The sequence below is a fragment of the Theropithecus gelada genome, chromosome 15, assembly GCF_003255815.1.
Source record: "Theropithecus gelada isolate Dixy chromosome 15, Tgel_1.0, whole genome shotgun sequence".
Classification (NCBI taxonomy): domain Eukaryota; kingdom Metazoa; phylum Chordata; class Mammalia; order Primates; family Cercopithecidae; genus Theropithecus; species Theropithecus gelada.
The window spans coordinates 27,885,800-27,898,893 of NC_037683.1; the positions used below are offsets into that span (position 1 = coordinate 27,885,800).

General features: G+C 39.2%; 2 protein-coding genes across 2 annotated transcripts in view; one reads left to right on the forward strand and one right to left on the reverse strand.

Annotated features, from left to right (window-relative positions):
* Positions 1 to 13,094, forward strand: part of FKBP15 (FK506 binding protein 15) — a 106,115-nt gene that overhangs the window by 36,971 nt on the left and 56,050 nt on the right. Inside the window, exon 4 of the mRNA XM_025360404.1 lies at positions 12,644 to 12,750. The gene's annotated coding sequence lies outside the window, so the exon portion shown is untranslated. The remainder of the gene's footprint in view (positions 1 to 12,643; positions 12,751 to 13,094) is intronic.
* SLC31A1 (solute carrier family 31 member 1) overlaps positions 1 to 13,094 on the reverse strand; it is a 42,282-nt gene that overhangs the window by 27,873 nt on the left and 1,315 nt on the right. The gene's annotated exons all lie outside the window — the stretch shown is intronic.

Below are 13,094 nucleotides of genomic sequence, written 5' to 3' on the forward strand. Positions count from 1 at the left end.
TTTAATTGTTACCCAGAACAGTAACTATTGCCAGTACTCCAGGAGCTCCCCTCCTGCCTCTCCCAGTCATGCTTCCTCCTCCTCTCCGGAGGGAACTTCTCTCCTGACTTCTAAAATCATACACAGTCTTCTGTGATTTTGAAATTTATATAAATGGAAGCAGATAGAATATACTACTGTGTCTGGGTCCTTTGCTCAACATAAGTTTTGTGAGGTTCATCCATATTGTGTGTAGCAGCAGTTTGTTATTTTTCATTGCTCTACAGTTTCCTTTGAATGAATATGCAACTTACCTTTCCATTTCGGCTCTGGCATCTAAACTGTTTTCAGGGTTTTTAATAATGCCGCTGTGAACATTTGCAAATACTTCCCCTCTCCAAGACTGGTCACATTCTTCTCAGCACTTATTATAGTCAGTCTACTTAATTTTAGCCATTCTGGTGGGTATAAATTGAACTTTAATTTGCATCTTCCTAATGACTATTGACATGGAAACTTTTTCATACATGTATTGGCTTTTGGATATCCTTTCTTTTGTTAAGTATTTGTTCAAGTTTGTGGCATATTTTTCTGTGAGGTCTTTTTCTTATTGATTAGTGAAGGTTCTTTACATATTCTGAATGAGTCTTCTATCATCATTGCAAGTATCTTCTCCCAGTCTGTGGCTTCCCTTTTCATTTCTTTTATTGTGTCTTTTGATGAACAGAAGTTTTTTACTGTTAATGTAGTCTATTTATCATGCTTTATTTTTTATCCTAAGGGGCACTGCCATCCTTAAAACTCCTAATAAGTTACAAAAACTTTGTGAGGATAATAAGTACACGTAAAACTGGGATAAAATCTCACAACAGTATGAATATCAAATGTAAAAATACATATTGAAGAGATTGGCATGTTAATAACATATATAGTAAATAATAAATGTTAATTACTTTCCTCCTAACTCAAGTGCTTCTCAAAGTGTGGTCCAAGGACCGCCTGGATCAGAATCATCGGGGAAGTTTGGGTAAAAATAAAAATTATGGACCCTATGCCACACCACTGAATCACCTCTCAGGGAGTAGGGCCTCAAAATTTAGGTGCTTATCAAGTTCCATGGACAATTCTTATGCACGCTAAAGCCTAAGAACCACAGTTCTGAATTATAGAGATGTACAACATAGATACATAGTACACAGAATCTAAGAGCTAGATGTTCAACAAGTGAGAGCTAAAAAAAAAAAAAAAAAAAAAGATGGCCAGGTGTGGTGGCTCACGCCTGTAATCCCAGCACTTTGGGAGGCCCTGAGGTCAGGAGTTTGAGACCAGCCTGGCCAATATGGTGAAATCCCATCTCTACTAAAAATAAAAAAATTAGCTGGGCTTAGTGGTGGGTGCCTGTAATCCCAGCTACTCAGGAACCCGGGAGGTGGAGGTTGCAGTGACCCAAGATCATGCCACTGTACTAGCCTGGGTAATAGAGCAAGACTCAGTCTCAAAAAAAAAAAAAAAAAAGAAAGCTAAGCAAAAAGACAAATATTGCATGTTTTTAGTCATATGTGGGAGCCAAAAAAGTTGATCCCATGGAGGTAGACAGTAGAATAGTCACCAGAGGCTGGGAAGGGTGTATGTGTGTGTACTCAAGGTGGCGTGAGGGTGGGATAAAGACAGATGAGTTAACAGTACAAACAGTTGCTTAGATAGAAGGAATAAGTTCTAGTGTTTGATAATAGCACAGAAGGGTGACTACAGTCAACAACAATACATTGTATATTTTGAAATAATTAGAATATCTGAAATGTTCCCAATACAAAGAAATGATACATATTGAAGGTGATGGATATCCTAAATACCCTGATTTGATCATTATACATTATGCAGTTATTTATTGTGCCCATAAATATGTGCAATTATTATGTGTCAGTAACTAAAAAACGAAAGCCAAGATTCAACCAGGAACTAAAATAATGCATTTGTTTATTTTGAAATTCCAAAAAGGTCACAGAGTTAGCCCAGTCTCACATAAAATTTACACAGACCACCACCTAATAATCAAAGAACCTTGGGGGCTAACACTGAATTTAATACCAAATCACTCATCTTTGGAATTTGAGAGAGGTTTTCTAAAGCACTGTGTAAGTAAAATCTCTAAATCCCAGATGAAGGGGAAATTACATATTTTTGTAGTTTTATTTTTGTAGACTAGTTGTGAAATACAGGGATTGATCTACCAGAAAGACAGACCTCAAACGGGAAGTACACCGTTTTGCTGAGACTTTTACATTTGTTCCCAGCTGACCTTTCCAGAGTCTGTCAACTGTCTTTCTGAGATTGGAATTTGATCTGAGATCCTGAATAGCCCACCAAAAACAAAAAAACACGAGGAGGAAGCTGTGGGTAGAAAAGATATTTCCCCTTTCTTTATTATGGCAGCTATTTAAATATGCAAGGAGATCTTCTCATTCTCTAACCAGTAAAACTGTACCTACTAGTTGTGGGCCCTTTGGCAAATTACTTAACATTTTTGTGCCTCAACTCTAAAATTGGGAAAATAAAAGTAACCTATTTCATAGGATTGTTTTAAAGAATTATTAGCAGGAGTTCACTGAGGCAAAAGCACAGTGGTTAAGAGGGTAAGTCAGTTTCCTCTAAACCAAGGATGTTTATAGCAACTACCTCTTGACAGTATACACTTAAACACTTACTTAAGCACAGTCTCTAAACACAGGAAGTTCTTGATAAATACTCATAATTTTTACTTCTGAATCTACTGTTCTCTGTATATTTGGTATAAGTACAATTCCCCAAATCCTTGATTTGTCCACCAACTACCCCATAGCTAACCCTTCTTCCTAATCTCTGCTGTTTTTTTTTTTTTTTTTTGAGAGGGAGTCTCGCTCTGTCGCCCAGGCTGGAGTGCAGTGGCCGGATCTCAGCTCACTGCAAGCTCCGCCTCCCGGGTTTACGCCATTCTCCTGCCTCAGCCTCCCGAGTAGCTGGGACTACAGGCGCCGGCCACCGCGCCCGGCTAGTTTTTTGTATTTTTTAGTAGAGACGGGGTTTCACCGGGTTAGCCAGGATGGTCTCGATCTCCTGACCTCGTGATCCGCCCGTCTCGGCCTCCCAAAGTGCTGGGATTACAGGCTTGAGCCACCGCGCCCGGCCCTTTTTTTTCCGAGATGGAGTTTTACTCTTGTCACCTAGGCTGGAGTGCAGTGGCGCGATCTCGGCTCACTGCAACCTCCGCCTCCCAGGTTCAAGTGACTGTCCTGCCTCAGCCTGCCAAGTAGCTGGGATTACAGGTGCCTGCCACCATTCCCAGCTAGTTTCTTTTTTTTTTTTTAAATTTTTAGTAGAGATGGGGTTTCACCATGTTGGCCAGGCTGGTCTTGAACTCTTGACCTCAGATGATCTACCCACCTTGGCCTCCCAAGTGCTGGGATTACTGGTATGAACCACTGCATCTGGCTATCTCTGCTGTTCCTGATTTGGGAGTTTGCAGGGGTGTGCAAATGAATCCCACCCATTTAAATTTATCGACAGAGGTGGCTTTTACCTATGTTGAATCAGGTGGTCAGTCATTTTTTTCAATTTGATTCCCATCTGTATCACATTTTCTTTCAAATGTTTTAAAGTTTCTGGCTTCTGCCTCCCTGTTTTCTGACTATAAATAATGCTTCTTCATATTTCTATGTTAATTTTACTAGGCTTTTGGGAAGGAAAAGAGATGAGGTCAAAACGCCATCTTGAAATGGAAATAATGATACATTATACTAGGTTTTTGTCTATCTTTTCTACATTCTAATTTTTTAAGAGTAGTAGCAATTCTAAGCTATAACATAGAGCCATGTATTCTGTGGTATTGCTAAAAACATAACGAAGGAACTGTTTTCAGGGCTACTTTCTAGAAAGTTTGTAAGCTTTTACAAGTTGCCCAAATAATAGACAGGAAGAAGTCCAGTGAGGCACCTAGTTTCAACTACCCAGCAGCAATTTTCCCTGGGAATATGGCATTGAAGAAAACATCTGGAAAGGTAGGACTGCCTAAGTGCTGCATGCTAGACCATACAATTCTGTTATCTATAACTTTACAGGAGTTATAGTCCACACGTGGGCCTGACTATCTCCTATCCCAGAGTTTATCACAACTCTTCCACAGAGATACTATGAGTACTTAATATATGGCCCACAGACAAGTTTTTCAAATCTAAAATCAAAAAAAATCAACACTAATCAAACTCTATCTTCTAAATGTCCAATAAGCTAGAGTTCATATTCATCGACTATTCACTTTGATGATTTCATACACATAAAATAAAATTCATGTGAATAAAAAGATACATGTGTATTTTGAATTATATATTCCAATGCTGTTCCTACCAAGTGTGCCTAACTCCACAGCTACCACTAATGTATAACTAAATAAATAATTTCCCCATTTTTTTTTTTTTGAGACAAGGTCATATTCTGTTGCCCCAGCTGGAGTGCAGTACCATGATTACAGCTCACTGCAGCCTACACCTCCTGGGCTCAAGAGATCCTCCCACCTCAGCCTCCAGAGTAGCTGGGACCATAGGTACGTACCATTATGCCCAGCTAATTTTAAAACTTTTTGTAGAGAGGGGGTCTCCCTATGTTGCCCAGGCTGGTCTTGTACCCCAGCCCTCAGGTGATTCTTCTGCCTCAGTCTCCCAAAATGCTCAGATTACAGGTGTAAACCACCGTATCCAACTCCCAATTTTTAAGTACAACACAAAGAACGGCAGTGGGAGCCAGAAAGATAGGTGTGTGTGCGCATTTACTTAAACATAGGCAGACACAGACTGCTCTTCAAAATAAATAATTTACTTGGCCTCTTGTCCTTTCCTGAACCAAATTAAGCATGTAAAGGGATGGCTTGACAGGTGTGTCAAGGCTGAGCAGGGAAAGGGAAGGATATGGCACTTGAGAGAGGAGCAAAGTAGAGGTCAGATCACTTTGACATCTACCTCAATTCAACTCAACAAGTATTATGAAGTAGCCTCTGCCCCAGAGGCTACAGGGAATTCAGAGATGAAAAGGATGGAGGCTCTGGCTTAAACTTGCTAATGAACAGAGAAAATTTCACAAATGGCTTATTGTACCTAGAAAGAGAATGAGGGAGGTGAGATGGGGAGAAAAGAAAAGTTAGTAGGTTATAGTCAAGAAAGTATGAGGGGCTGATACAATTCTGACCTGCTTTATGGTCCCTAGCTTCCCCAAAAGACTAGTGACTAGAGTAAACAATGTTATTGTGGATATTTCAAAATATCTAGAAAAGGGAATTCTGAATGTTTTTACCATAAAGAAATGATAAATTTTTGAGGTGATATATATGCTAAATACCATCGTTTGATCATTATGCAATTTATATACGTATTAAAATATCACACTGTACCCCATAAATATGTACAATTATTATGTATTAATTAAAAACAAAACAGGCAGCGTATAGTGGCTCATGCCTATAATCCCAGAACTTGGGAGGCTGAGGTGGAAGGATTTGAGTCCAGGAGTTCAAGACCAGCCTGGGCAACATAGTGAGACCTTGTCTCGACAAAAAATCAAGAAAAGTAGCCAGGTGTGGGGATGCAGGCCTGTAGTCTCAGCTACAGGCTGAGGCCATAGGATCTACTTTTGTACTACTTTGGCAGGCTAAGGCAGGAGGATCGCCTGAGCCTGGGAGGTTAAGGCTGCAGTGAGCTGAGATCGCACCACTGCACTCCAGCCTGGGTGACAGAACAAGACTCTGTCTCTCAAACAAATGAACAAACAAATCCCCAAAAGATTAGTAATTTTTATGGTATCATACATTTTGTAAAGTTATCACACACCTCATAACCATCCAAAAATTTGGGAAGACTAAGTAAAAAACAGATATTAGTTAGTCTCTCTTTATCTTTCCATTTTCATTCCCTACATAAATTGTAATAAAGGGCAAATCTTCTGAATCTTCTGCTTGGTAAATACTAGTAAAGATAGTTGGGAGACAGTCTTGTTTTGTTCTGAGTTTATAATATTCACCTTGCAAATTAGCTTCAATAGCATCATACTGAAAAGCACTAGAAAAATATACAAGACCACGATGCAGGTGACTTTAGTGAAGTCTGCAATTCAACATAATTTTGATGAGGTTACCTATTCTTGGTTCTTACTTAAGACTTAGTTCTGAATAGTAAGAGATAAAAAATTAAGATATTACCAAGAAAATGATACTTTTTCTTTTCCACTAATCATTTTTCAGTTAGTCTCATAGAAGATTAAAACTAGAACAGTCATCAGTCTGATGCCCACACTCTTTAACACAGTAATCCCACTTCTAAATATTCATTCTACAGATAAACTGGCACATATGGGAAATGTATGTGTATAAAGTTACTTATAACAGGATTGTCTGTAATAGCAAAATATTGAAAATACAACCTAAATGTTCACTGATAGGGCACTGATTAAATGAGTTATCCTATTTTCATACAATGGAATACTTTGCAGAATAAGAATGAGAATGCTCTTATATATTGATATAGAATGATCTCCAAGATATATTATGAAATGAAATAAAACCAGAGTATACCGTATGCTGTAATTTGTAAAAAACTTAAAAAGGGAACAGAGTATGTACATGTTATTTTTATATACCTATACTATCTGCAGGGGAGTTGGGGGGAAACAACAAAGTTGTTGGTTGAGCCTGGGAGGCAAAATAGGACCGTGGTCCCTAAGGGGAACTGGTCAGAGGTGGGTAGGAGTAAATCAAATACTTTTCACTGAATATCCTTGTGTACTTTTTGAATTACAAACCATGTGAATATATTTCCTATTTAAATAATTAAATTATTGGCCGGGCGCAGTGGATCACGCCTATAATCCCAGCACTTTGGGAGGCCGAGGCAAGCAGACCACCTGAGGTCAGGAGTTCAAGACCAGCCTGACCAACATGGAGAAACCCTGTCTCTACTAAAAATATAAAATTAGCCGGGTGTGGTCACGCATACCTGTAATCCCAGCTACTAGGGAGGTTGAGGCAGGAGAATTGCTTGAACCCGGGAGGTGGAAGTTGCAATGAGCCAGGATTACACTATTGCACTTCAGCCTGGGCAACAAGGGCAAAATTCCAACTCAAAAAAAAAAAAAAAAAAAAACATCAAATCCAACTCCTCTATTTTACAGATGTGGAAACTGAGGCCCACGTTATTAAATAATGACACTAATACTCTTTAGTTAGGTGAATCCATAACATCTGCTTCTACTAGAAGGCTCCATAACACTAGACTAACCACTTTCTCCAGTCCCATTTCTCCGATGGCTTGCTGGGAAGCAGCTAAGCAGGAGGGGTTTCTGAGCTTTACATATCCTGTTCTGGTGGCACGTAACACAGAAGCTCCTATTTCTCTTGCCCGCTCCCACCCTTCTGTACAAAGAAGATCAAGTGTACAACTACATTCTTCCAAAGGCCTTTAGAAAAGCTTTTATTTGCCTGGTTCTAATAGGACAACTCAAATTTGATATGTCAAACAAACAAACTGAAAAGGTCTTTTAGTTATGTAATGATAGCAGGGCCTAAGTCCAATGGGGAGTGGATCTCCCAGCTACTTTACTCCATTTCTGTGATACCTTTTGTTGTTGGGTAAGCCACATCCTGGAATAATGTAATCACAAGAGGCACCCTTTCATGCTCCTCTTACAGGATCCTTTTGTAGTCCTGACGCACTTCCAGTCTGCTAACTGTGCTTTAGTATGATTTATGTGAGGATTTCAGTGTTTTCTAGGTAGTATCTTAGAGTGGAGAAAGCATGGAGCACTAGGTATCAAAGGCTCTGAGCTCTGGACCCACATTTGCCATATACTAGCCATATGACATTAGGCAAATCACCAAAATTTGCGAAACAGATATTAAAATACCTACGCTGCCAATCTCATAGTATTGTAAGGGTCAAATAAAATATGCTAAATACTTTCCAATTTTAAGGTACAGTAAATATGAACTATAATAGCTTGCTTGCTCATTAGATGACAAAATCTCCAAAAGAAGCTAAGTCACACATAAGGCTCACTTTCATGTCTTTTGAACTATACAGCGTTTCACAGTTTGATTTAAACAAAACTAGCTAGTCAGACAAATACACATTGGCAAAGCATTGCTTTAACTGCATTATTGTTATAATGAAAGGCAGACAATGGTCCTCCTTGTCTAAACTTTGCTTTAATTATATTACATAGTATTTAAACTGTCTGGATAATAATGTTGTTGGTTTGCCTATGAATAATATTGGGAATTAATATGGCATAAGACAAACTAGAAAACATTTGAACTGTTCCCTTTATTTTACTCAGTAGGAAAATGCAATTAAATATGTTACACAAGATAACAGGAACTTGATTTAATGAAAATGCAATACAAGAATGAAAATGAGGCTGGGCATGGTGGCTCACGCCTGTAATCCCAGCACTCTAGGAGGCCAAGGCGGGCAGATTGCTTAAGCTCAGGAGTTTGAGACCAGCCTGGGCAACATGGCAAAGCCCCAACTCTATCAAAAATACAAAAAATTAGCTGGGCGTGGTAGTGCATGCCTGTAGTCCCAGCTACTCAGAAGGCTGAGATGGGAAGATTGCTTGAGCCTGAGAGACAGAGGTTGCAGTGAGCTGAGATCGTGCTACTGCACTCCAACCTGGGCAACAGAGCAAGACCCTGTTTCAAGAAAAAATAAAATAAAATAAAATAAAAAAGAAAATGAAAACGAAAAAGTTGTTCAATATCTCAGATAGAGGCTGTATGGTGTGGCAGTAAAAGTACTGGGCTACAAATTGAAAGAGGTTCTAGATCTGGCTCTTAGGTCTCATTTGCTGTGCAACTCCGAGGAACTCAGACTATTCTTTCGCTATTTATTGCACACCTATTGAATGAAGGTACCACGATGAAACTCTAACCTTAAGAAACCCATTCTGGTGAAAGAGGGACACATGTAAATAATTTAAAAATAATGTAAAATGTACTAAGGTATAGATTATGCATATGGGTTGTGTGAGAGCTCATAAAAAACCATCAGAAAAGGTAGGAGAGAGGATGCGGGTGTACGAGTTACAGCATTTCTCTTTCGTTTCATAAATTAAATGACTACATTCTAGATGCTCTAAACTGCTTCAAAATTATATAAACACTCATCATAGTTCTACGATAACTCTTCTATCTAGGGAAATATGTCACCTGTTACTCTAATTTTGCACTCTTTATATGTTCCCTCCGAATCACTTCTCATATTTACTTTTGAGATTCAGGCTTCCATCTTACCATGCTGTATTTCATAATGTCCTTAGCCTACAAAAGCACGTTGTATACAAAAGCCTAGGGCCATTGTGTAAAGGAAAAGAAGTAGGGTGGACCCTTCTCAACCCTTTCCTTCTCTGCAGGGCTTTGCATTCCTAAGGATGGGCCCCTCCTCTGCTTGGGGATGTTACCTAAATTATAAAATGATATTACTCAAAGCAATGGAACTTCAAAAGCATTTCCTTCCCAGGCCCTACTATAAGATTTCTTTTGGCATAAACTGTTCATTGTAATGTATTAAGTATCAGACTTCTGATGACTTGTCATACTTAAGTCACAAAACTACAAAAAACTTTTAAGTTTTTAAAATGGCTTTGTTTTAAGAGCTGCATGCGGGAGGACAGGCATCAGCAACCCCCTACCCCTTCCCTCCCTTTTCCCCAGTCAAGCCTGCCCTGTCAACTTTAAAATGCAGTTATTTGGGTGATACCTTGTTACTAACTTATCTGACAACTGCTAGTTGAAATCAACTTGTCTCTGTAAATACTTTTCTTTTCTTTTTTTTCTTTTCAGATGGAGTCTCACTCTGTTGCCCAGGTTGGAGTGCAGTGGCGTGACCTCGGCTCACTGCAACCTATGCCTCTCCAGAGCTCAAACGATTCTCGTGCCTCAGTCTCCTGAGTAGCTGGGACTACAGGTGCCCGCCACCATGCCCGACTAATTTTTGTATTTTCAGTAGAGACGGGGTTTCATCATGTTGGCCAGGCTGGTCTCAAACTCCTGATCTCAGGCGATCCACCTGTGCTGAGATTACAGGCAGGAGCCACCATGCCCAGCCGAACGCTTTGCTTTTCTAGTGATAATTATATCATGTTTCTCTCTTGTAGCACTTCTGGTGGGAAAAGTGCAAAAATGAATTAACAGTAGAGATGAGTCTCTGATTCCTAAGTCCTTCTCTACCAAGACTTCCAAGTTGGAAACAAGAGGTAGAGAAAGACTTAGGAATCAAAGACTCTTATGAGTATGATATCTACTTTCAAAACAGTCATTTCATTTTATTCACATTCAGTATGGAAACTTTAGTTTTCTCAATTCAAAATTGAGACTATAATCCAAAGGAAAGCTGAATTGAAAATTTTAACAGATTAATACCAGTACCCCAAGTAGTGTTTACCATGCCTTCAGAACAACCCCATGTTCTAGGGGCCATTAAAAAATGAAATGGCTACTGACATGGAATGGAGCCGGGGAAATTTAACTTTTTACTTCATACATTCCTGAGCCATCTGAACTTTTTTACATCAATCATGCCATTTAGAACAAAAAAAATTCCACTTCCTACCAAGCTAAGTACAAACTTGTCACCTTGACCTTCAAGGTATTTGACAAATATGGTCCTGGATTCCTTTTCAATTTTAATCCATTACTTTCTTTTGGGAACTGTTGCCTTATACTCCTAGCAAACTATCCCAAAGAACTCTCTTATCCAATTTAACTGACACCACACCACTAGGCTATTCTCCAATGTCATGGGAACAACACTTCTGGTTCTCCCTCTGTGAAGTGTGCTTATCAATGGTGACAATGTGTTTATTCAGAAACCAATTTATGCCAGTTGTGCTTATTATTGAAAATATGTAAATACTATGTAAAGCGATGAAGTATAAATGAGAAGAGAAAAATGACAGCGGCAATTAACACTGAGTACCTACTACTTGCCAGACACTGTTCTAAATGCTTTACATGAATTAACTCCTATAATCTTCACAAGAAACCTAGAAATGGATACTACCATTATGCCTATTTTACAAAGGCAGAAACTGAGTAACTTGCCTATGCCCTATATAACCAGTAAGTGGCAAAGCAATTTGGCTCCAGAGCTCAAGTACTTAACTACTACAAGACATAGCCTCTCTAGTAGTTATTTCTATAAAATCCACATTGAATGCTTTGGAAAGACTAGATAAAAGTGAGCATACAAGGCCAGGTGTGGTGGCTCACGCCTATAATCCCAGCACTTTGGGAGGCCAAGGTGGGTGGATCACCTGAGATCGGGAGTTCCAGACCAGCCTGACCAACATGGAGAAACCCCATCTCTACTAAAAATACAAAATTAGCTGGGCATGGTGGCACATGCCTGTAATCCCAGCACTCAGGAGGCTGAGGCAGAAGAATCGCTTGAACCCGGGAGGTGGAGGTTGTGGTGAGCCGAGATCGTGCCACTGCACTCCAGCCTGGGCAACAAGAGCAAAACTCCGTCTCAAAAAAAAAAAAAAAAAAAGTGAGCATACAGATAACACATAAACTTGCTGTTAGGTGTGGGAGACAACAGAAAAGGCTGGAAGGGCATTTCATAAACACCTAGAAAGATTCTGCAGTGAGACTGCTTTGCAAGTGACTTTAAGTATTCACTCTATGTTAAAAATACCATAGATAAGGTAGGCCAGGGGCTAGCAAGCTCTTTCTGTAAAGGGTCAAAAGTAAACATTTTAGGTGTTGAAGGCCATGTGGTTTCTGTCTCAACCACTAATACTCAATTCTGCCTTGTAGGCTGAGAGTAGTCATAGACAATACATAAACAAATGAGCAAGGCTGTGTTCTAATAAAGCTTTACTTATAAAAACAGGCAACAGGGTCCTACATTCCAAGAAAAGGCTGAGGCCTTATGTTAAAAGAATGGCAAAAGAATGTTTATGTCTTCGTTAAAATGTTATGTATGTAACTATTATCTGTTGATTCCCTGCTTTAACGTACTTCTTCAGTTAGCCAACTAATGGCCCTAAAAGTCTGCTTTCAGTAACTGAGTGAATGTTATAGATGCCCTAGAACCTGCATTTAATTCATATTCCTGTCAATATACCTGATATAACTTGGTTATAACTTTAAACTACTAATTTTAAAATGCATGCATCAGTACAGATTAGTATGGGCATACTCGTATATAAAGACTGTCATCTCTGTTGCAAAATTGCTGATAATTTGAAAAGGATTATTAAAATTGCTGCTTCCCTGAGGGAGGAAGGAGGGTGGAGGCTGGAGGAAAAAAATTGCTGCTTCCTGGCCAATCTTCAGGGGGTTGACAATACATTTCATGAATATTCTAAAAGTTGTATACTTAAGCAAAACAAATAAACAAAAATGCTTACTTTAAACTTGAGATCAAGGTTGTGCCTTACTTGCTTTTGTATCCCCAAGAATTACTCAGTAGAAGTCCAGGTCTAATCCACTTGTTTTACGGTGTTTAGGGAGCCTGGACCAAACTCAGAGTTGAGTTAGAAGGGCTGGGACAGGAATTCAGATTTCCTGATTCCTAGTCCAATATTACCAATCTGAAGATACACGAATTTAGGAAGACAGTGGCTTTCTTTTCTTTTTTTTTAGGTGCACCCAGTCCTGCAGTTCAAAGCCTGGGAAGACTCACCATCATCTTCCTCCTCCTCATACTGCTAATAAGAATCAGCAGTTGTGTTTCTACAGTGATAATCTGGGTATGCACGTTCGTGATGTTCCAATCAACAAAAAGGCTATTGATTTTAGGATTCCTGAGTACCTAAAAAGCTACTTAAACATCCAGGATAAAAACACCTCCACCCAAGAATACAAGATCAGAGTTCAAATATTCCCTTGGCCTTTTTTTTTTTAAAAGAAAAGGCTGGAAGGACATTTCATAAACAACTAGAAAGATTCTGCAGTGAGACTGCTTTGCAAGTGACTTTAAGTATTCACTCTATGTTAAAAATAGCATAGATAATGTAGGCCAGGGGCTAGCAAGCTCTTTCTGTTAAACATTTAGATGTTTCAGGGCTGCAATCACAGTGACCAGTATTGGGGA